Raw genomic sequence first — 20,874 nt, 5'->3', positions numbered from 1 at the left:
GCACACCTGTGCAATATTCATGCTGTCTAACCAGCATCTTGATATGCCACACCTGTGAGGTGGGATGGATTATCTCAGCAAAGGAGAAGTGCTCACTAACACAGATTTAGACAGATTTGTGAACAATATTTGTGAGGAAATGGTCTTTTGTGTGTATAGAAAATGTTTTAGATCTTTGAGTTCAGCTCATGAAAAATGGGATCAAAAACAAAAGTGTTGCGTTTATATTTTTGTTCAGTGTAAATGCATTACATCGAATTTTGTACTTATGAACCCTTTAGCAAGGTGTCCACAGATAGAAGTTAAACAGGACTTTGGGTGCCACTGTTTTAATGGTACACAAAGTAGACAGAAGTACTAATTGACAGTCTATTACCACTAGGGTTCCCACTAACATGGAAAACCTGGAAAAGTCATTGAATTTCGCAATCACGTTGTCCATTTTAAAATATTGAAAGTCATGAAAAAGTCAGGGAATTTTGTTGTTTGTAATGAAATTGTGACAATAATCTGTGGATAACCTTCAGTGTAATGTAACAGCAACTTAATTTTGGTTTGCTGTTGACTTGTGTAGCTTTAACATGCATCGAAGTGTGACAACTTTTGTTTACCATCACGTATGTTTCGATATTTCCTCCTTGGGTTCGTCTCTCCCTTCCTGTGTGCCAGCCAGCTGAAATTATGGGTTGAGTCTAGAATGTTTGAAAAACATATCATGAAAAAAAAAATCTTTATCATGGGTTCTTGACGGTCTTGAAAATGTTGGGAAATTTTGTTTATGAAAATTTGTGGGAACCCTGCACTACAGTTTTCACTAGGAGCAGCCATCTTGGATTTTGAGGTCAGGGTTGGTGAGGTTGTTCCGACTTTCCAGGTTGGAAATCCAACTTCAGGGGGGTTTCAGTTGACATTTCTGACCGGGAATTCAGGAATTTCAAATTTCAAATGTAACGTACCATTAAAAAAAAAAGACAAAGAGGCCTTTAATTATTTTCCATTATTTCATTATTTGTGTGAAAGGAGGGCAGGAATTGAATCAGGGTGGCCACAACCCCCCCAACCCCCACCCCCCACCCCCACCCCTCGGCCATCCTTCAGTGGCGCCGCTGATAAGACGGACAAAACTTATGAGAGACAAATGTGTCTCTCAGCTCATACAAGTATTAGGGTCTCCATGGTCTTGGTGGAACATTTCCACAGGGTGTCACTGTAGCACTGATTGTCCAAAATGACCTCTGGTGTGATGAACAGCTTAAGAGCCTCACACCATCACAAATCATGCTCCAGCAACTATATACGCCATGAATACCAGTAAATCAAGCATCAGTTTTATTAATAGTGTCAGTGGGGTATGATCTTATGCAGTCTTTAACCTCGCAGAATATTGATGTTTTTAATTATTAGCTCACATGTGTAAGACATTCATGAAATCTATATCGCCACGTGGAAATGTTAGCTGACATTTCACTTTGTGTGAATATCTGAAATGTACTTGTATGTGAGGTAATGAGTTGTTAGACATTTTTATTGGCTCATTTTTCAGATTAAAGCTCTGCTGAACACCAGAGGAAACTCCAAAGACACCTCCTGACTGCTGATGAACACACCGAGGTATGCTTGTTTTTCAGAAAACTGTCCATCTACTATCAACTCGTGCCTCTGTTTTTATTCTCTTATCTCTTCAAGGCACACACCACCAACAACACAGGCCTCTCCACCTCCTCCTCCACCCCACCCCCAACCTCAGACCGGAGCCACTGACCTGGTAACACACACAGCCATATGGTACGGCCAGGACGGGACTCCATACAGTAATTAGGGGGATGGTGCCGGACACTTGGCTCTGCTGCGGTGTAGGTTAAGCAGCATGATTCCTCTCCTCTCCTGAACATCAGTAAATGGTTTACCCAAATTCTCAGGTATGTGTTAATTTCAGATGACTGACCAGGAAGAAAAAATAAAACAGGCTATGTTGTTACACTCCTGTGCACTCATTGTTCTTATGCAAGCTGATTGTTTGTTATGGTCTCGACCCACACTGGGTGCGTTTGGGGAGTACACAGAGGTCTCTACAAATAAACACACCGTCTCACACACACACACAAACACACACACACAGACACACAAAGACACTGACATTTTCACCTTTGCCCCTGTGTCTGCTTTTGAGCCTTTATCTCTCTCGTGCAGATTTGTCGGTTTTGGCTGCAGGAAAATTAGACTTTAAATGGAGGCGTTTGATATTGTGAGTGCCTCTTTCCATTAATTTAATAGTTAAAGAAAGATAAAGAAAATGTGGGAGGTGACTGTCTTGATACAACATTGCATCAGCATCTAATCTTTCACATTTCTGCTGGCGCGTGTCATGGTATTATACGAGGAGTCCTTGATTCAGCAGGTTTTTAAATTCACAGTCATGCCACTGGAAGCATTTTAAATGCTCAGTTTAAGACACAGAGAGCTCTCCTCTTGGCCGCCGCTGTCCATCGCTGCCTCAACCTCGCTCTGACAAGGAGATGAGAAGGGGGGGAGGAGAGAGAGGCCGGGTAAAGCTGTGTGTGTGTGTGTGAGAGAGAGAGAGAGAGAGAGAGAGAGAGAGGAGGAGAAAGAGGGGGTTGGCTTTAGTGTGATGTGAATGGAATAGAATCAGCGCGAGAGGGAGAAAGAGGGAGGAGGACAGCACAAATCAACCTGCCTCTTGACTTGAACAACAGAATAGAGGAGCCGGTAGACACAGAGATCGGGAAGTGCGTGCGTGTGTTTGTTTTATTTTTATTTTTGGAGAGAGGAAGAGAACGGCAGACAGGAGGAACTGAAGGAGGAGGAGGAGAGAGCCTCACCGTGGAGATAGATAGCAGAAAAATGCTGTCATGGGGAGAGAAGGGGAGGGAGTCGGCAGAGAGGAACAGGATGAAACAAGGCAGGGTCGAGCACAGCTGAAATGTGGAGGTAAGCCTTTTCTTTCTGTATTAAGATTACGAAGAATTCACATTCCAGCCTCCCCGTGCCCTCTTTCTGACGATAATGGATTCAGATAGATGGATCTGCACACCGTGTATGCCACATACCTCTGTATAGGCATGCTCTTATACTCACGCAATCCAAAGAGACAATGTATGAGAGCAATAGAGGATATGAAATAATGGCTTGGCATTATCATATCCAGCTTGTCCTCCCTCTGCCTCTCTACCCATTGTGCTGTTGTCAGCCCTTTAAAAATGCATTTTACTCAGCGAGCCCTGCACATACCATATACACGCGACATCCTAGGTTTGAATCCAGCTCGCAACCTTTGTCGCATTTCATCCCCGGCCTTCCCCCCCTTCCTCCCCTCCTCCTCTCCCGACACTAACCCCCCCATCATCTTTCCTGTCTCTCTCCATTGTGCACCCTCCAACGAGACAGGATTGTCTTAAAAATGGTGTTGTGACATTGTCAAGAAGCCACTGCGAAACCTCGCTGTAGAGCGCTCCTGGCTGCAGGACTCAGAGATGAGGGCAAGGTGGAGGGAGGAGGGGAGGGGAGGGATGGATGGAGGGACACTGAGAGAATGAAAGAGAGACAGAGGAAAAAGAAGATGCAGGAACAAAAAGAGGAGCAGGATTTTTTTTTTTTTTTTTTACCCCCTAGATCCATATTTCCAAAGACAAATAAAAAGCCAGCAGTGTGCGGTGTGCAGGGGATTTGTGTGGATGAGGAGCACTGTAGCACCACTGCATGTGATGTGCACAAACAATGATGGAATGGAGAACCACAACCGGAATTGGGGTGTTGTTTTCAAGGTGGCAGAGAAAATGAGGGATGCGGGAGTCAGGCTCTCCCCTCCTCCTCTCCCCTCCTCACCCTCCTCACCAACCCCCCTGCACTCTCCAATTTAGGACGGGGCTGTGTGTTTACGAGACGTTAGGGTTTCAGGGGATGGATAAGGCTGCTGAAGGGAAAGAAAGGCATGGATGGAGAGCTGGGGGGGTGGGGGGGCAGAGAGACAAGCAGCTTACATAAGCCAGTGCACTCAAAGGACGGGCCATTTAATTTACATCGAGCCGCATGGCTCCTCATTCAGTGTGGTGTTCACTGTGGTTGACATTAGCATTTTAAACAATAAAATGCAGTTTGACTTGACGTGATGGACTCATGGATGTGTGATACCTGAGTGCGACCTGATGGCATTGTGTTTGTGTCAGGGTCAACTTTGAATGCAGTGTGTGTGTGTGTAATAAAATCCACCTTCTGTAAGTGTACCCACAGTTATTCTTTACGGTGAGTGTGTGCATGAGGTACACTGACATAACGGTGCTAACAGTATGCAGCTTATTCATCCAACTCAGCTGCTGCCGACTTTTGTTCTGCCTCCATCCACTGCGCTGCCTTTACATTATGTATCACAAAAGTCAAATTCTTGGTCAAGCAGTGTATTTATCAAACACAATCCAGAGCGCTTGAGTAATATTTGACAAAGCAGGTGCACAGAATCAAAAATTTAATATAGAGGCCTGCTAATCCCACTGTGCCCCCTGTAGATCATAATTTGCTATCCACCTCCATGAAAATTTAATGATAGATTTTTTTGCCAAACAGAACGGCTCCATTAATTGCCCTCTCTCCTGAAGATGTGTTTTTTTTATGTCAAACGGACGGAAATACACTCCATTTGTAAATTAGTTAACCAATTAGCGCCAGTTGGTTTTTATTATTTTTCAATAAGCGAATCACATCAAACGATTACATGTATGAAAACTACACACATGAAAGGATACTAAACAGGCCAATCAGGCACAGGCCCAGGGGCCCAAGGTTTCACCAGCAAAATATCACCCCTTTCCACTGCACAAGAACACGCTAACACCTGCTAACATGGCTTTTTAACGTAATGACAAAGGTTACAATCAGCGTTCACACCCAGGTCAAATGACTCTGTGGTAGTCACTTATATTTATTGGCTCCGGCTTCGATTGGCATTGATGGAGATGCAACACCCCTATGAACGTGCTAATTTTAGCCCCTTAACCGACGAGATGCAATAACACGCCACCACAATATACCGTCCATCTGTCCAAGCTGCACAAAAACATCGATTCAAATTGCACTGAGTTTGAAAAAGAGACTGACTAAGTAAGAGACATATAAAAAGAAAAAGAAGAAGCCACCAAGTTTTCACAGGCCTCCACATGCTGTTTTCTACCATTTACTAACCTGTAACACACCAAAGAAACCCACACACAGAAAGGCGTATTCAACTGCTACAGAGCCATGTACACAGCCCTGATCTCTGGAGTCTATGTCCTATTTTTAGCGGCTTTTCCTGTGTTTAAAGAACCCATGTGCACATGCTAATTTGGTTTAGTGAAAAGGGTGTAAAATTAACTTGTACTGACCAGGAAAAGATTTTTAATGACCACAAAGAGATGCAAAGAAACTGCAAAGAGACACAAAATAACCACAAAAACTGGCAAAGCAACTAAAAAGAGACACAAAACCACAAAGAGATTCATCACGGCCACAAAGAGATTCAAAACAACGATACAAAAAGTGTGTGTGTCCTGCACCTGTGTAGGAAAGGCGGTGGGGCCTTCACATATCTGTGCCTAGGGGCCTGGAGTCTGATAATCCGCCCCTGATTACATGTCTACCTGCTATTAGTAAGGAGTTCCAGCTTTGGATGTGAGTGGGAATGAGAGATCAGAGATGTGTGGATTAGGGCTGCAACTAACGATTTCATTTCCAAATGGTCATTATTGAATAATCTGCTATCTTCGCTTAGTCGTTTAATTGTTTGGCTGCTGAAATCATAATGTCACAGAGCGCAAGCTGACATTCACATTGCTTGTTTAGTCCAACTAGCACTGTGAAACCCAAATATATTTAGGTTACTGTCACGGAAAACTAAGGAAATGAGCAAATAATCACATTTAAGACGTTGGAGTCAGAGAATGTTTGGCGTTTTTGCTCAATAAATGACTTAAACGATTAATTGACTAATTGTTCCTGCTCCAAACTGGATACTGTGACATCCAGGACACGAGCACATTTTGAGTTTGATCAGCTCTGGACACACTTGACACTTGATGATCAGTCGTCATGAAGCTTCTGCATGAATGTATTGGCACTCAGTCTGCTGTTCTTCAGTCCAGCAGCAGTCGAACTGGAGGCGGCGCAGCTATTTGACACGTTTAATATGTGAAACTCTGAACAAGTCCAAAAAGACTCTGGTACTTTTTTGTAGCCCAAGCTCAAACTGAAATGTCCATGAGCAAAAAAACAAAAAAAATAGCATACATGCACAACAGCTCTGCTTTTTTAGTGTGATAATTTACAACCGAGGGGTGTCTTTTCCTATGAGAGGCTTCTTCTGTGGTACTATTCCAGGTTGAGTAGGAGGGGAGCGGAGTCAGAGGAGACTCTTGAATCGATCGGCCTACTTTTATTTCCTGCACCAAACAAGAGCCAAGAGAGCCTGAGCGTGTACATGTGTGTGCCGTGTTGTGGATTCAGATGCGGTGCTTGTTGTCTAGCAGAGCCATTAAAATAATCCTAAATGCTCCCTCAGTCGCTGCTTAATGCCAGCTGTAACCTCTGACATCTAAAACCATCATTATTGTTGTAAAAAGTGAATCTTAGAGAGACACTAAAAACTACAGAACAGAGTAATGTTGTTGCTGTTTGCCCTTTTAAATGCAGGTGGAGAAGTGAATAACCTTTGTGTGCTTTACACTGAATAATGACGATGGCAGTTTGTTAGCAGTATCACAGCTGTGCAGTAAGATTGAGTCACTGTCAGGGCCGATAGATCCCAGCTAATAGCTCCTGATGCTGTTTGTCTGCCAGGATTTAAACTTTAACGCACATCGTCTGTCCTGTTTCTCTGCTGAATGATACTGTGACTTCTAAAATGACTCTCTGTCAGCAAATAGCTGACAGAGAGTCAACAATCAGCAGTCTTGACAATAGAAGGAGAAAGCAGGTTACAAAGATCCCTAAAGGTGTTTCCAGTTTGCGCTGCACCACACAGGAGAGGTCCATGTATGTATATTTGAACAAAAAAGTTGTCCCAAATCCAGCACAGGCACGAGCAAAGTGACTTTGATCTGTTTTTGCACTCAGTCATTGAGATTTAGAAGAACACGTTGTGAGGTTACCAGGCAGATTTGGTTCTGGTCTGAGTCAGCATCGTATCATCCCTCTCATTTGGAGCCATTTTGCATGGCTACACCCCGGCAGGCTCCCTGTGGGGGCTCAGCGAGGAAGGCAGTTGGACAGGCGGAGCCTTCTCCTCATCAAATGGCAGGATGCTGGCAGTGTAAGCCTCTGGGTGGATCCTCTTAGCTTGTGCTCTCTGTTGTCACCTGTCCCCTGTTGGCCACTGGTCTCAAAGTTTCAGGCCTCATTGGTTTTGTCCGGAGGCTGCTGCCCTTTTGTTTTTTTAGTTGTCAAACCAGGGCTGTAGCATCATATTATGGGCTGAACGCATAAACAGTCTCTGTGTCTGAACCCCAATTGCAGTGATATGTAAAAACACCAAACTTGTTGGTTTCTGTTGTCGTTTTCAGCCATAACTGTAACATTTAAAGGTTTATAGTGAAACACTGCAGTCTGACCTACCTGACGTGTCTGCTGTGCTTTTTTATGTAGCTAAGCTAAGCTAAGCAATGTTCTGCTGTGGGTGTGGGCTGCAGCAAAATCTATTTTAGCCACCTAGAAAAATCAGTATCAGTGTAAGTGTACGCTGTATTTGAATATTTGCCCTACTTTACCTTACACACTAACCAACTGAGGCTGCGGTAGACCAGCGATTCAGTGTTCCGCTGAGTAAAATGTTTCTGCCAGTGGAGTCTGGTGGCTTTAATATAGTTGCTTCAATTAAACGTTGAAAAAGGCGGTGAAAATATCTAAATATAATGTACACTTAAACTTATATTGATGTTTTAGGTGGCTAAAAACTAACCAGTTGAGGCAGTGTGTGCTCAGCGTTGTTTGATTTTATGTATGGGATGCGATGATTTTCTACCCAGAATTTATTGTAAATTAACATTGTGATTTGACTTGTAGTATATTATACAATAAAATGGGCTATAATGTCAAACACTGTAGCTATGATGCTGTTTGAAAGGGGTGGGAATCACCAGAGGTCCCACGATACAATACGATCACAATACTTAGGTAACGATACAATATTATTGCAATTTCAAATGTATTGCAATATGCTGAGTATCGCGATAACATATATTGCAGTATATTGTGATTTTTTTCAACAGCAAATTAAGTTCCCAAAGGAAAGCTTTGTCAACGTTTGTTTTTATCTAATAAGATACATTTTTCAGTCTGTTCATCTCACTTCAGGTCAGTTTTATCTGAACAAAATGTATCTATTGGACTGAAAAAGAAATTGATAATAATATTTTACCAAAAGTTTAATTTGTATTTGAAATATTATTAATTCATTTAATTAAAAAAAATCAATACTTGGTGACCATGTAGCGATACGATATCGTCACACAAAAATATCGCGATACTATTCTATATCGATGATATATCGGTTTATGATACTGATTAATTTATACAATGCAAATATGCTGCAGGCTTGTTTCCTGGCTGTCTGACTGCCTTCGATCTTAAGAACTGCTTATTTTAGTGAAACCCTTCTGAAACTGTTCATTGTGCTCAACTTTCTTTATTAGTCAAAAGTTGCTTGCCCTCAGTTTGCGTTCTTTCCCTTTGATTTCTGTATTTCCTTTTTTGAACCCAATTTTTTGTGGGAAATGACATCACTGTGTATGTTGTGGCTACAGCAGCGTAAGCGGTCGTTCACTTGGTTCACGCTGCATTTAATTACAAATCTTTGTGCAGAGGCGACTAAACCATTTGTCGCCTTTTGTAAGGAATGAGATTGCCTTCACAGCATCTATACTATTTTTTAATACAAAGTTCAGTCTCTCAGTCATTTTATTCAGCCAGTTTTAATTTAGTAATGGCATTATTTTCTTAGAAATAAAGATATGTTTAAATTAATTTTGATAAGCCAAAAGTAATTTGTAAACTAGGTGCTTTTTTTAAAGAGTGACCTTCCTCTGTTTAAGTAGCATTGATTGTACTTTAGCCACACTGTGTGCCGTTGTTTTGTTACTGTATGTAATGTTTGTACTCCATGCCATGTGATATGGTTGTGAGTCAAATAAATGAAACAAAATCAAACTTTCCATCCCAGGTTTTTTGTGGGCCCCGCTCCCATTGGGGCCCTCGGTAATCAGTCCCGCTCCCCCCCCCCCACTGTGACGCCCCTGACTGCACGGTTGAAATAAATTAGTCGGACTGATATTGAGTGAGATTGTTTCTATCATTTGGGGAGTTAATTCTCAGTGGCTACAGAATCACTGTTTTCTTTTTGTCCATTTAAGCTCTAATAATGTCCCTGGATGATTCTGGAACACCCACTGTCTGCACAAAGCAATTCTGTTAAATGTTTCAAATGGCACAAAGGAATAATAGTCATTAATATCCTTTCCCAAACCACTCACAAAATCCATCGTCTGTGCGAGTGTGAAGTCAAGGGTGAACAAAGGGATAGGTGCTTCAAGTACAAAGAAAGTAATGATTGTTGATGAACAATGTTTTTGACCTATTTAAATTAATGACGTGATAGATTTGATGATCATTGTGCTGTCTGTGGAGAGAGACAAAAAGAAATTGAGCCGGGGATTTCTAACAACAAAATCCCAAAATTTGCTGTGAATACTTCCATTTCTGTCTTTTATATTTAGACGTATTTACATGTATAAAAATCCCTCAGCATGCACCACGTCCACGTGTTACAAAATGTCCCCTTTGAGAAACACATTGGCGCTTATTGTCCTTAATCACAATGTCCCTCTCAGTTATGTCATACATACATTAAACCATTAAGCGGTGCAGTGGCTCCTTCTCATTGTTCACATTGCTATTACAGGAGAAGTGCACTCAAGGGTATTCAGAGCCACTGAAAGCAGACCAGGACCGACCATTCATGCTCGCACCACGTCACTTCATCGCCATTCTTAGCAGATAGAGACTCTGAAAAAAGGTAGAAAACATCCCGTGCTGAGAGGAGTGTAAAAATACCCTCATGAAGTATAGTCTATTCTCAGGCTGACGCATGAAATATTAGAGATTATCAGCGCATTTATTTATGACTGAGGGGCCTCTTTGTTCTGTCACAACTATGAGGAGGAAGTTGCAACCTCAACTGTTTCATTTACATGTTAAAGGCAGCGTTAATAAAGAAGTGAGAGCAGTTTGAGCTGAAACCTTTTAGTGCTGCGCTGTCTGTTGGCTCTTACAGCCACCACACACAAGAAACTGACTGTGACCTTAGAGGGCTGGAGGGGTGAGGTGGGGAGAGAAGGGGTGTCACGCATTTACTTTGAAATTACGTCCTCTCACATTTTGCATATCCTTGTTCATTTGTTTTTTTAACATGACACAAATACTTGCCTCGCAGTCACGGCGGTTATGTGTCAATTTTATGCCTTAGTGAAGAAAAATTAGCACCAGAAATAATAATGTTGGCTCCAGGCGCAGACTGATAAACTCCTGAGCAGGTTTCTGTCTGTAATGGCTCAGTGAATCATTCCATGCAAGCATTAGTGCACACCAGTAATTCACACGATGCACAGCAGTCTCCTGGTGACGCACTATGTGTTTTCATTCACCGGTGTGAAGCCACAGACGTACAGAACCTGCTCCTTCTTGTGACCAGAGCCTCCATAGCATCACAACAAATCCGCCGCTATCTGCATCACCACGGTTAGCATACTGGTGCACGAGCTGCTGTTTTTTTTTTTTTATGTAGGTCAGAAGGTGCAAAGCCGCTGGTGTAAATGACAGGCCACCAGGCAGGAGAGAGGCTGTAAACTGCAGCAAGTGCTTGTCTGCAATGTGCAGATGTAAAGAGAGCCCTCCCAGAATAATATGTGAGTAGGGTATTTTTTTTCACATTCGGATAATCGTGATGTTTGGACCTTTTATTGTTTGTAATTAGCTTCACTGGCTTCAAGCTGCATCACATGTAAGAGTTTAAGTAGCTACTCCTAGCTGCAGTGGATGCAGTGTTTTTTATACTTTACTGCAAGAGTGCATAACCTAGATTTACACTTGCTTGTATGTGGTGAATGATATTTGTAATTACAGCATTTTTACAATATTTGTATATTTTATGGTGATGAAATCAGGATATCACACTGGGTGACCATCAATATTAACTAATCACATTTCACTTAGGCCATCAGTTTAACACAGTAATCTCCTAATAGGTGTAATCTCCCTGGCTAGGCCTTGATTTCTCTGTCAAAGGTGTGTGGAGACTTCATGCCTGAGCTGTGAAAGTCAACAAGACACAGTAGTCTTATTTCTCCAAATAATGATCTCTAAAGCTGGGTTTCCACCAAATACTTTCGGTATAGTGTAACTGGTATGAACATGTACCTAAACCCTAGATCTGTTTTGCATTTTCATTGCAGACATTTCTCATAAATGTAGGCAGGGTTGTTACTGGATGGTGGTAGCAGCATCACTGCTTCATTCTGGACCTAACTGATTGAGCACAGAGCGGGGTTTCGCAACATTTTCAGAAAAAGAATCGGCTGGAGTGTTTGGAGCAAGGTGTAGTGCTGCCAGAGCGCACAAGAATGATGCGCTGCCTCTTTTTTTGAGGAAATTAAATATTTTTGCAGTTCGCATAAAACGATTAATATATAATAATTTAATAATAATAATCTTTATTTATAAAGCACTTTTCAAACCTGAGTTAAAAACCGTCAAAAATTAAAACAGACAAGACATGAAAACAACTTTTAAAAGAACTGATAAAAACACTTTAGTGTATAAAACTGAGGAAATAAAAGACAGTTTAAATGAAGTTAAAACTCAGGTAAAATCATGAAAGGCTCTCCGATAAAAGTGTGTTTTAAGAAGGGACTTAAAGGAGATCATTGACTCGGCCGACCTGATTTCCACGGGCACATTGTTCCAGAGCTTCAGGGCCCTGACAGCAAACACTCTGTCCCCTTTAGTTTTCAGCCGAGACTCTGGGACAGACAAAGACCTCTGCCCGAGCGTGTACGGTACTAAGAGGTCAGAGATGTAGCCGAAAGAGAGACAATGAAGAGCCTTAAAAATAATCAGTAAAATCTTAAAATCTATTCTAAAACACACTGGGAGCCAGTTGGAAGAGGCTGAAACTGGAGTGATGTGATCACGTCTCTGGCAGCTGAATTCTGTTCAGTCTGGAGTCGATTAATAGGTTTTTGATTCAGGCAAGAAAAGAGGCTGTTGCAGTGATCCAGGTGTGACGAGATGAAGCCGTGTAAAATTGTCTTAGTGTCTATAAAAGTTAAAATGGATCATACTTTTGAAATACTTCTAAGATGATGAAAACGTGATTGTGCGAGCTTCGTGACCAGACTCCACAGATAATTAGATCAGCTAAGTGTTAGCTAGTAAAGATGAAAAGGCAGCAAAACATCCTTTCATGTCATAGTTATAGTCGACTAGCCAAGTTATAGTTGATCTATTGTCTAATCAATGGACTGTTTCTAGCTCCACCTTTTAGTGTTGGATCAGTGTGCGAGGTACCTCAATGGAGGGCTGACGAAAACAGCATAGAAAGGAGCAGTTCTATCAGTACGATCCACAACTTTTGACAATGGAAACACAAAAATAACCATTCTGATGTGTAATAAACCAAACTGAATCAGTCTAGTTGAGGTTTAAGATCATAATGGACCCAAGCTGAACCAGTGTAGGTTGTTGGTTTGATGCTGACACTCAGAAGTAGCCTCAAGTTATAAGCAACACTTATTTAAAGTAACAGAGGACAGCTTTTTAAGATTTGCTCCTATAAACAAAGATTTTAAGCTGAGAAACGGGGATGAGTGTGGGCACTGTTACCGCCGCAGCCATTTCATGGACACACGGCTGCATTTCAGCCGACAACAGGGACAGTGAGGAAGCGGTGGAGGTCAGCGTCTCTTCCTCTGAAAGTAGACGAGGTGGGGTAACAGTTCAGAGTGCTATTGAGGCAATATTGTGCAATCTCCTTTCCTCTGCCTCAGAACTGGTTACACTGATGACGGAGGAGTAACAGTGAACCCTGTCTCAACATAATAGATGCAGTCATGAAGCTGAGGGTCAGTTCCTTTCCTCTGTCACACACACACACACACCCACACACACGCAGGGCAGTCACAGAGGGACAGCTGCTCTTCCTGTCACTGTGAGGACAGTGTGCTGCATCTATAAGGCTTTTATGGAGTCAGCAAAGGCACACAAAGACACGCATGCACTGAAACCATCTCACATTTAGGCCTTAAATCTCTCCTCCTGTCCCTCAGCCTCACACACACACACACACACACACACGCTCTGCCACAAGGTGTATTTTCAGATACACAGGAAGTGGCAGTGCTCTGCCAGCACACAGTGTTGATGTCATGGCAAATAACATGTCAAACAATAGCACAAGTTAGGTACTTTCTTTCACAGTGGCAGAGCAGCACGTAGGTTGGGTTTGAAACAATAGCGCTTCAGTTTGTGTTCGAGGGTGCATCAGTTTTTAGGTTGTACTATTTTTTACAAGAGGAAGTGAGGTTCTAATATGGACAATACTATAGAAGGAGCTTTTCTGAGCGTACTTCCTCTTTGCATTTACTGAAGGGGGAGGTCCACTGATAATGCATCCGCTATGAGTAAAAAAATAATCCAAAACAATGCGTGCATGCACTGATTCATGAAAGGTTCACATTTGCTGCTCCGACTCCCACCGACAGCATTCGACTAGCAGCTTGTTTTCCCAGTAATACCCTGCGTCTTTACAAAAAACCAGCCGAAATAAAGAACTGAAACTGGACCAGGCGCCACTGAAGTCATACGACAGATGACCTCAACCATATGGTTTACTGTAAGACATGAAGCACACGTGCACGTGGAAGTCAGACACAGACTTAGATATAAGTCATAACAAAGCGGCTCTGGTTTGCGTGCGTCTGTGTGTGCATCCCAGACGGCTCGAGAGTGGACAAGGGAGCAACCAACCAATGAATAATTAACATCTTGGTAACCCTCGCCCCCTTTCGCCCGGCCTCATTAATAATTTATTAGGCAGAAGACTTTATTTTCAATTTTTGAAGGACACATTTAAAGGATGTCCTTCAAATTAAAAGTATTTGATTGTGTGGAGATGATGCTTTGTGGAGCCGACAGGGAGGTTTGACCTCCACATACAACCATAACAACAGCGCTATACAGCCGAGCTGATGCAGACAAAGAAAGCATTTACTGACTCTTTTGGCTGATTGTTCATTTTAATATTTACACTGGTTGGAATATTTTCCGCTCCAGACTTTTTGGAGCTACTTATGCCCCTTCTTTGAAATAGGAAAAATATCAGCGTACAAGTTGTTACACTAACCTTAAAGATCCAATTAGCATCACATAACTGACAAGAGAATGGTGCGGTTCACTTTACATTTTCCGTGTCGTGTGATGCTTCAGTCAAATACGTGACGGAAACAACCGCAACTTCTTCAAATGTTGTAACCACTCTTCTGTTATCCGTCACCTTGAAGTGTTGTTAAAACATCATTAGACCAATAACTCAAACAGCAGCAGTCAAGCAGTAGTAACAATACATGTGTCATATTTAAGGCGGAGATGTATGGAGATGTTTGTGGAGAAAGGAAATGAATGATTATCAGTGACAGGATCAAAATGTGGGTTACATTCATACTTGGCAAGAGTGCCAGCCTCTGTAGCTGAAAAATATTGCTCATAATAATGAATTCTTTCAAAAACCTGCTCTTTTTCTCAGCCACTCTGACAGTCATCCTCTTTTTTTTTTTTATCGGCCCGTTGAGCACCGGTTGCCAGGGATGCAGGCTTATGTGTCTTTGGGGACCAATAGCTCTGACTGACGTTTGCAAACTGTTTCAATGAAAAAGAGAGATAAAACACGTTACGAAAAAGAGAGTGCTGCAGTACCATCCACTTAGCAGCCTCTGGACTTGGCCCAGTTCACTGTCCGCAGTGTGGTAAAGGAAGGAAGGGAGGGAGGAGGGGGGTTGAGGATGCCTAGAGCGCGCGTTGGGCATTAGAATGAACTCATTTTCTGAATCAGATCCAGCCACATTAATACACGTTTACTTTCTTAAAAGCATTGCAGCCAAGTCAGTAAAGTGTCACATATTCGGCAGCAAAAGCAGGGATGTAACCTGATCTCGAATGTAACAGGGTTGTGTGGGATCAATAAATGAGAGTGAGCTTTAAATTTCCCAAAATCAATCACTATTAGGAGTTGATTTAGACCTTGTGGTTAAGAATTGGCAAGGCAGCTTTTAACTATGAGGATAGACAGCGATACAGCTGACCTCCAGACTGTGAAGCTTGACGTTCGCTCACCTAGTTAGGTATTCACTGAGATGCAGTAAGCGGACCTTGGTGTCAGGGCTGGTTTCTCCATCTTTAATTATCATTTTAAAGGTCCAGTGTGTAACATTTAGGAGGGTTTAGGTGGTGAGGATTGCAGATCACAACCAGCTGAACCTTCTCCTTGTTAGGATTCTTTCAGTGTTCATTGTTCAGGAAGTTTTTACTAGGAGCCGAATTATCCACAGAGCTCTCCTCCTCTCCAAAACAATCGGACCAGGTGATTTCAACCAGTAAAAACACTGAATAAAGCAGTTTCACGTTACAAATCAGTGTTTCTCCTATGCTGTTTGGCATTTCAGACACAGGCCGCTAACCTAGCCCCTGTTCATCTGCATTCACCCTTTTTTCTGATAACTTAAGATTCAGAACAAACAGACCCAGTGATCTAAACCAGTAAAAACACTGAATAAAGAAGTTTGACGTTAAAAAAATTGGTGTTTTCTTGATGCTGCTCATCATGGTGGGGCTTCTTACTACAACGGCCGACGTGACAACATGCATGGTCCTATCTAGAGCCAGTGTTTGGTTTGTGCAATTTGTGTTACTTTAAAAACATGGTGATGCAACATGGCAATCTCTGTAGACGATGACCTGCTCTCTGTGTAGATAAAAACGGCTCATTCTAAGGTGGAAAAAACAAAACTGTTCTTGTTGTAAGGTGATTATAAACTAAAGAAAACATACTTATTATATCATATTCCATTTTAGCCAATAGATCCCCCTATATCCTACACACTGGACCTTTTGTCAAAACAGTCTGCTGCTTTGAAAGTCCACTTGCCTAATATGTGGTCGTATTTGGTGCATTTCACAACTTCAGTTCTTCGAAACAGAAGGACAACAAGCACAACATCGTGTTGCAAATCTGAATAGTTGCTGCAACTTGATATGATGGAGTTGATAAGGCTGCAGTAAGTGCACAACTTTTGTCACTGATCACATCTAATTGCTGCTAAGCTGTTAAGCCGATTTCCGCAGCTTCACCTGAGGAGAAAACAGATCCAATCTCAATCGCCTATATCAGGACGCGATCTTCCTTTCACCATTAGACACTTCAAACGTCTGCCACATCAGCGTTAATTATGATAAAAGCACACGAGCAGAGGTTAAGTTGACTGCGGTTACTGGCAGAGAGCAAAAAAAAAAAAAGCTGCTCATTCATGCTGCAGTGAGGCGGCCAGTCTGCCATAGGTGTGGAAGTGTTGAGTAGAAATGATGACGACACCCATCCTCTCAGGGATCAAAAGTCAGTCATCTCTTCCTGTTTCACAGGACGCAGACTTGCATGAGTGGGTGCGAAATAAGTCAAGCGGCCATGACTTCCCCAAAACGGTGTTTGTTTTAAAGGACTCTCCTCTGATTTCAGTTTGTGTCCTCACATTGCACACCAGAGGCCCATTAACCTTGTCCTGGAATTAACATGGAAGTAGAACTCATTTACTGTCATCAGTTAAACCAAACATCTAAAAGTGGTAGTAATTTGCCCTTCAAAGTGAATCTGGTGAAAAAAAAAACAAGGAAAAAAGTATGTAGATAAAATGATGCTGCTTCACACTGTAATCTCACATTTCCCTTTCTGCTCCGAGGGTTTCAGGCAGACCCACCGTTGTCATCACCTCTGACGACACGACGGAGCTCAGCACACAAAGAAATTGATTTTTCAGCACTAAAATAAAGTCTAGTTTATCTAGAGCATGTGAGCACAATACTGAGATAATTACTGTCCACTGGCTGCTCACAGAGCTTTAAGCTCCGAGATGCAGGATTAAACACTGCTGTCTACATGCATTATTGAGTTTCTCTGGGATGGAGAGCGGCTCTGGTACCGTGAGAGGATCTGCGGAGGGCAGCATCCTCCGAGTGTTTTAGTGAATGCTCCAAATCTTTCAAAACAATCCTGGAGAGCATCAGTTGAATGTCTGGGTCATCCCTCCTGCACTGATCCTGTGGCAGAACAGAAAAACAAAGACGCTGTGTTATTCTGTTTATTATTTAAATTGATGCAAGGCTTGAAGAGCGCTGTACAGATGACACTGTCTGCAAACTATTGAGAATGCAGTTGGTTTTATGAAATATTCTGACCTTATGAATACATGTCAGAGTTATGATCCATGATTGGATTCATATGGCGAAATCAGCTTCAGTCAGTGTGGATTAAAGGCAGGAGAATGACAGATTTGTTGAGATACAGATGACATATGTAATATGTGAAGTGGCCAAACAACCAGGTCATAGAGATTCAAGTCATGCCAGAAAGTCAGCAGATCAAATTCTACGCAGTTCCTCCTCAAAGTCATTTAATACAAAGTGTTTAAGTGGTTCTTGCTAAGCAGCCCGGTGAAGGGTCAAGTTTCCGTTGATGTGGCGGTAGAGTTGTGGCTCAGGGAGTATTAGAGGTCATGCACGGTTTCCATCAGCTGCTGCACTGACTGATGTGTGTGAGCACTGTGAACGTGGGCAAGTGTAACCATATAGAGTACTTACTTCCTCATACAGGGGAAAAGATAGTTGTGTGTTGCTACCTGATATCTCATGAAAATAATGTCTGGAGCATGTCTGTGTTCCCAGGGTTGTATGTTGTTCTATGTTCCACGTCTCTGTATTTTCTTAATATGTCACATTAAAGAGACCTTTCAGAGGTTTTAATCTTCTCAGCAGTGCCTCTTTTTCCAAGGTCAAATGTTCAGTTTATGTTTCCCTGGGTCAGTATGTTGGAATTAGGTATATCAGTTTAGGTTAATTTTGCCTGACGCTAACTGGTAACTAACTAGTTAATTTTTAAGAAAAAAGCGCAAAATTAAGTGAAACACAAGAGGCCTTTCCCTTTAGCCCAGTGCGACACTGACTCAGTGAGCTTTAGCGTCGCGTTTCAAAGCTCTATCTGTTTAGAAATTTGAATGTTTTGTGAGGGAAATGTTTTGCCCTTTATTTTAGTGCCCACTGCCCACCCTCCAGTCTCCACCCGTTAGCTTATGTTAGCCTTGGCCGCTCTGCACTGCACACCAGCTGGATCGAGTGAAAGCTACCTGTCGGCACCACTCATTTGCAATTATTGGTGGTACACATGGTGGCCACCCTCCAGCCTTCCTCCAAGTTGCCTCACTGCATAAGCGGCTTCATTTTGAGCCACAAAATCCTTTAGCATTGTTCACCATGTTAGCACCACCAGCCACGCTGACACTGCTAACGGTGCTAACAGAGCTAACAGTGATAACATAGTTAACAATGCTAAAGGGGGTTTGTGGCTCAAAACTGAGCCGCTTATTCACCTAGGTGATGTGGGTGGAGACCAGAGGATGGGCACAATGTTTCCACAGCAACACTGTTGGGTTGGGACAGTACTGCTAGTGGTAATTACCAAGTGACCGGCGCTATTAGCTAGCTTCCACCAGACCCGGTTGGTACACAGTGCACAAATTTGTGAATCCGAGGATAGTGAAGGAATGTGCCACAGTTCTCTGCCTGTGATTGGCTTGTACTCGTTGCCTTCGTTGGTTGTATTGGTTAGGTTTTGGCAAGAGGTGTGGGATGGGTTAGGGTTAAGGCAAAAATGTCAGAGTACGCCAGTCAGATGCAGAGTAAGATGGGCCAAGGTGGGTATTATGCATCAGCATGTTAACACATGTTAACGCAAACCGGCTGTTTGTCTCCCACCAAATCTGGGTGATGTGCAGTGCAGTAAACTGAACAGTAGCAAAATGAACCCATAGGCCGACATGCGTAACTGGTCAAAAGTATTCTTGGTGGGTAACCGGTGACATCCCTAGTTGAAATCACCCACATACAGCATATAGCATACTGATGCTAAGAAACCTACGTCCTCAAATTTGCGTGCAAGACAGTTTACTTGAGTTTTGACACTAATATTGTCACGGTTGCTGAACGAATGTTTGCATTCAAAATACATTTGAAAAGTCCATCTTAATTTTTCTGTTATTTAAACTGTGAAGATAGCCCCTACCAATCTCTTACAGTCAGTGGTGAAGTGGAGGGTATAAGCAGGTGTACGGGATGTACTCACCTTTTTTTTCTGGCTGCTTACAGTATACCCACCTACCAATCAAAAAGCCACTGGAATATATAGGAGTCTACCCACTTCCCCTTTGGTAACCTACATATCTACACAGTAGTACACCCACGACAGAATTGCTTACAGCGTTGCTTTATATCAAGAGACACGCATACCTCAAACACAACACAGAGCTATAGGCCCTCAGGTACATACAGTAGGACCCTGGTTATATTGGGATGACCCCATAGTGTCAATAGCAGTGATCTGCATATCGGCAGTGACTTACTGTTTTATGTTTTGGCATTATGTACTTGTAATCATGTTAGGAGAGTGCAACTACACCATGATGACAGTTAATCTTTAATCTTAGGTTGCTTAAAAAAGAAATAAACGACTTCAGGTTTGCAATTGTTCCTTTATAGTTCAGCATGACAAAAGTAATAAGTTACAATATTGTGTCCTCTTATGGGAGCAATTTAAACTGGCGAGATGCAGCATCATCACAGCCAAAGCTGTGCACGTTAACAATCAGAGTACAAGCAGCTGTATTGAATGCTTTGGAAAAAAAGAGCTTCCCGTTGCTGTTTATTGTCTCAAGCCTTTATAATATCCTTAAGTTCTTTTTTATTGCCACTCAGTCAGTCCTGCTATTATGAAATGATCCATTTATGATCATATTAGGGTTTGGTTTAAGCCGTACTGATATAAGCTCGTAAGACTTTTCAGCCTGAAATATCCTGGGAAAACATTAAGCTGGTTATCAATAATTTATGTGGGTTTTTTCCTGGGTAGCTTTTTTTTTGTATCAAAAGGTAGTTGTTTAAATAACAAAGCTTCACTGCTTCTGTGTTGGGAGGATGTACAGTGACATTTAAATTGGCAGGCTAAAATTTACTGAGCATACAACAATGGGTTCCCAAATAAATTGAAACTTGAGGGGGGCAGGGACAGAACACTTCAGTTCCTCTTCACTTTGTATTTCTATGCAAGGTATATCCCACACTTCTCTATAGCGGTAACACAGACAGAAGACAGTTTCTTTTCAACGGTAGGTCACCATCAAAGTGATGGTCATATGTATTTCAAAGTGTGGACTAGTGAAGATTTACTGAGGACGTTGCATATCAGTAATGGTAAGAAAATCTCTAGCCTTGCTTTTAAAACATTTGGCTCCTTTCCACGAAGTACCATTTTCTGTTCCCGTACTTGATTCTGATTCAAAGGGAATGTGTTTATTACGCTCACACAGTGGTAAACACGGATGAAAAATAACTTAATAGCACTGTACCAGATAGAGGCTACAACACAAGACAGATTATGTAGATGTGAATCATGCAAATAACTCAGTGATCCGAGTTCTGCGCGGCTCCTCTTCAAAGCCACTCGCTATTCACTCCTTACCAATTAGG

At 42.2% G+C, this 20,874-nt stretch overlaps 1 protein-coding gene across 7 annotated transcripts in view; it reads left to right on the top strand.

Annotated features, from left to right (window-relative positions):
* The first annotated feature begins 1,773 nt into the window (after positions 1 to 1,773).
* Positions 1,774 to 20,874, top strand: part of zmp:0000001168 (signal-induced proliferation-associated protein 1) — a 49,027-nt gene continuing 29,926 nt past the window's right edge. For 4 of the 7 annotated variants that reach the window (XM_050038523.1, XM_050038568.1, XM_050038576.1 and 1 more), the window contains exon 1: positions 2,638 to 2,949. The gene's annotated coding sequence lies outside the window, so the exon portion shown is untranslated. Of the gene's footprint in view, positions 1,920 to 2,637; positions 2,950 to 10,924; positions 10,944 to 19,968; positions 20,599 to 20,874 lie in introns of those variants that run through there. The other 3 variants (XM_050038537.1, XM_050038552.1, XM_050038547.1) reach the window with 3 other exon arrangements.

The sequence above is a fragment of the Epinephelus moara genome, chromosome 3, assembly GCF_006386435.1.
Source record: "Epinephelus moara isolate mb chromosome 3, YSFRI_EMoa_1.0, whole genome shotgun sequence".
Lineage (NCBI taxonomy): Eukaryota > Metazoa > Chordata > Actinopteri > Perciformes > Serranidae > Epinephelus > Epinephelus moara.
Note: the sequence above shows the minus strand (reverse complement) of the source record. Positions and strands in the feature narration are given on the sequence as shown.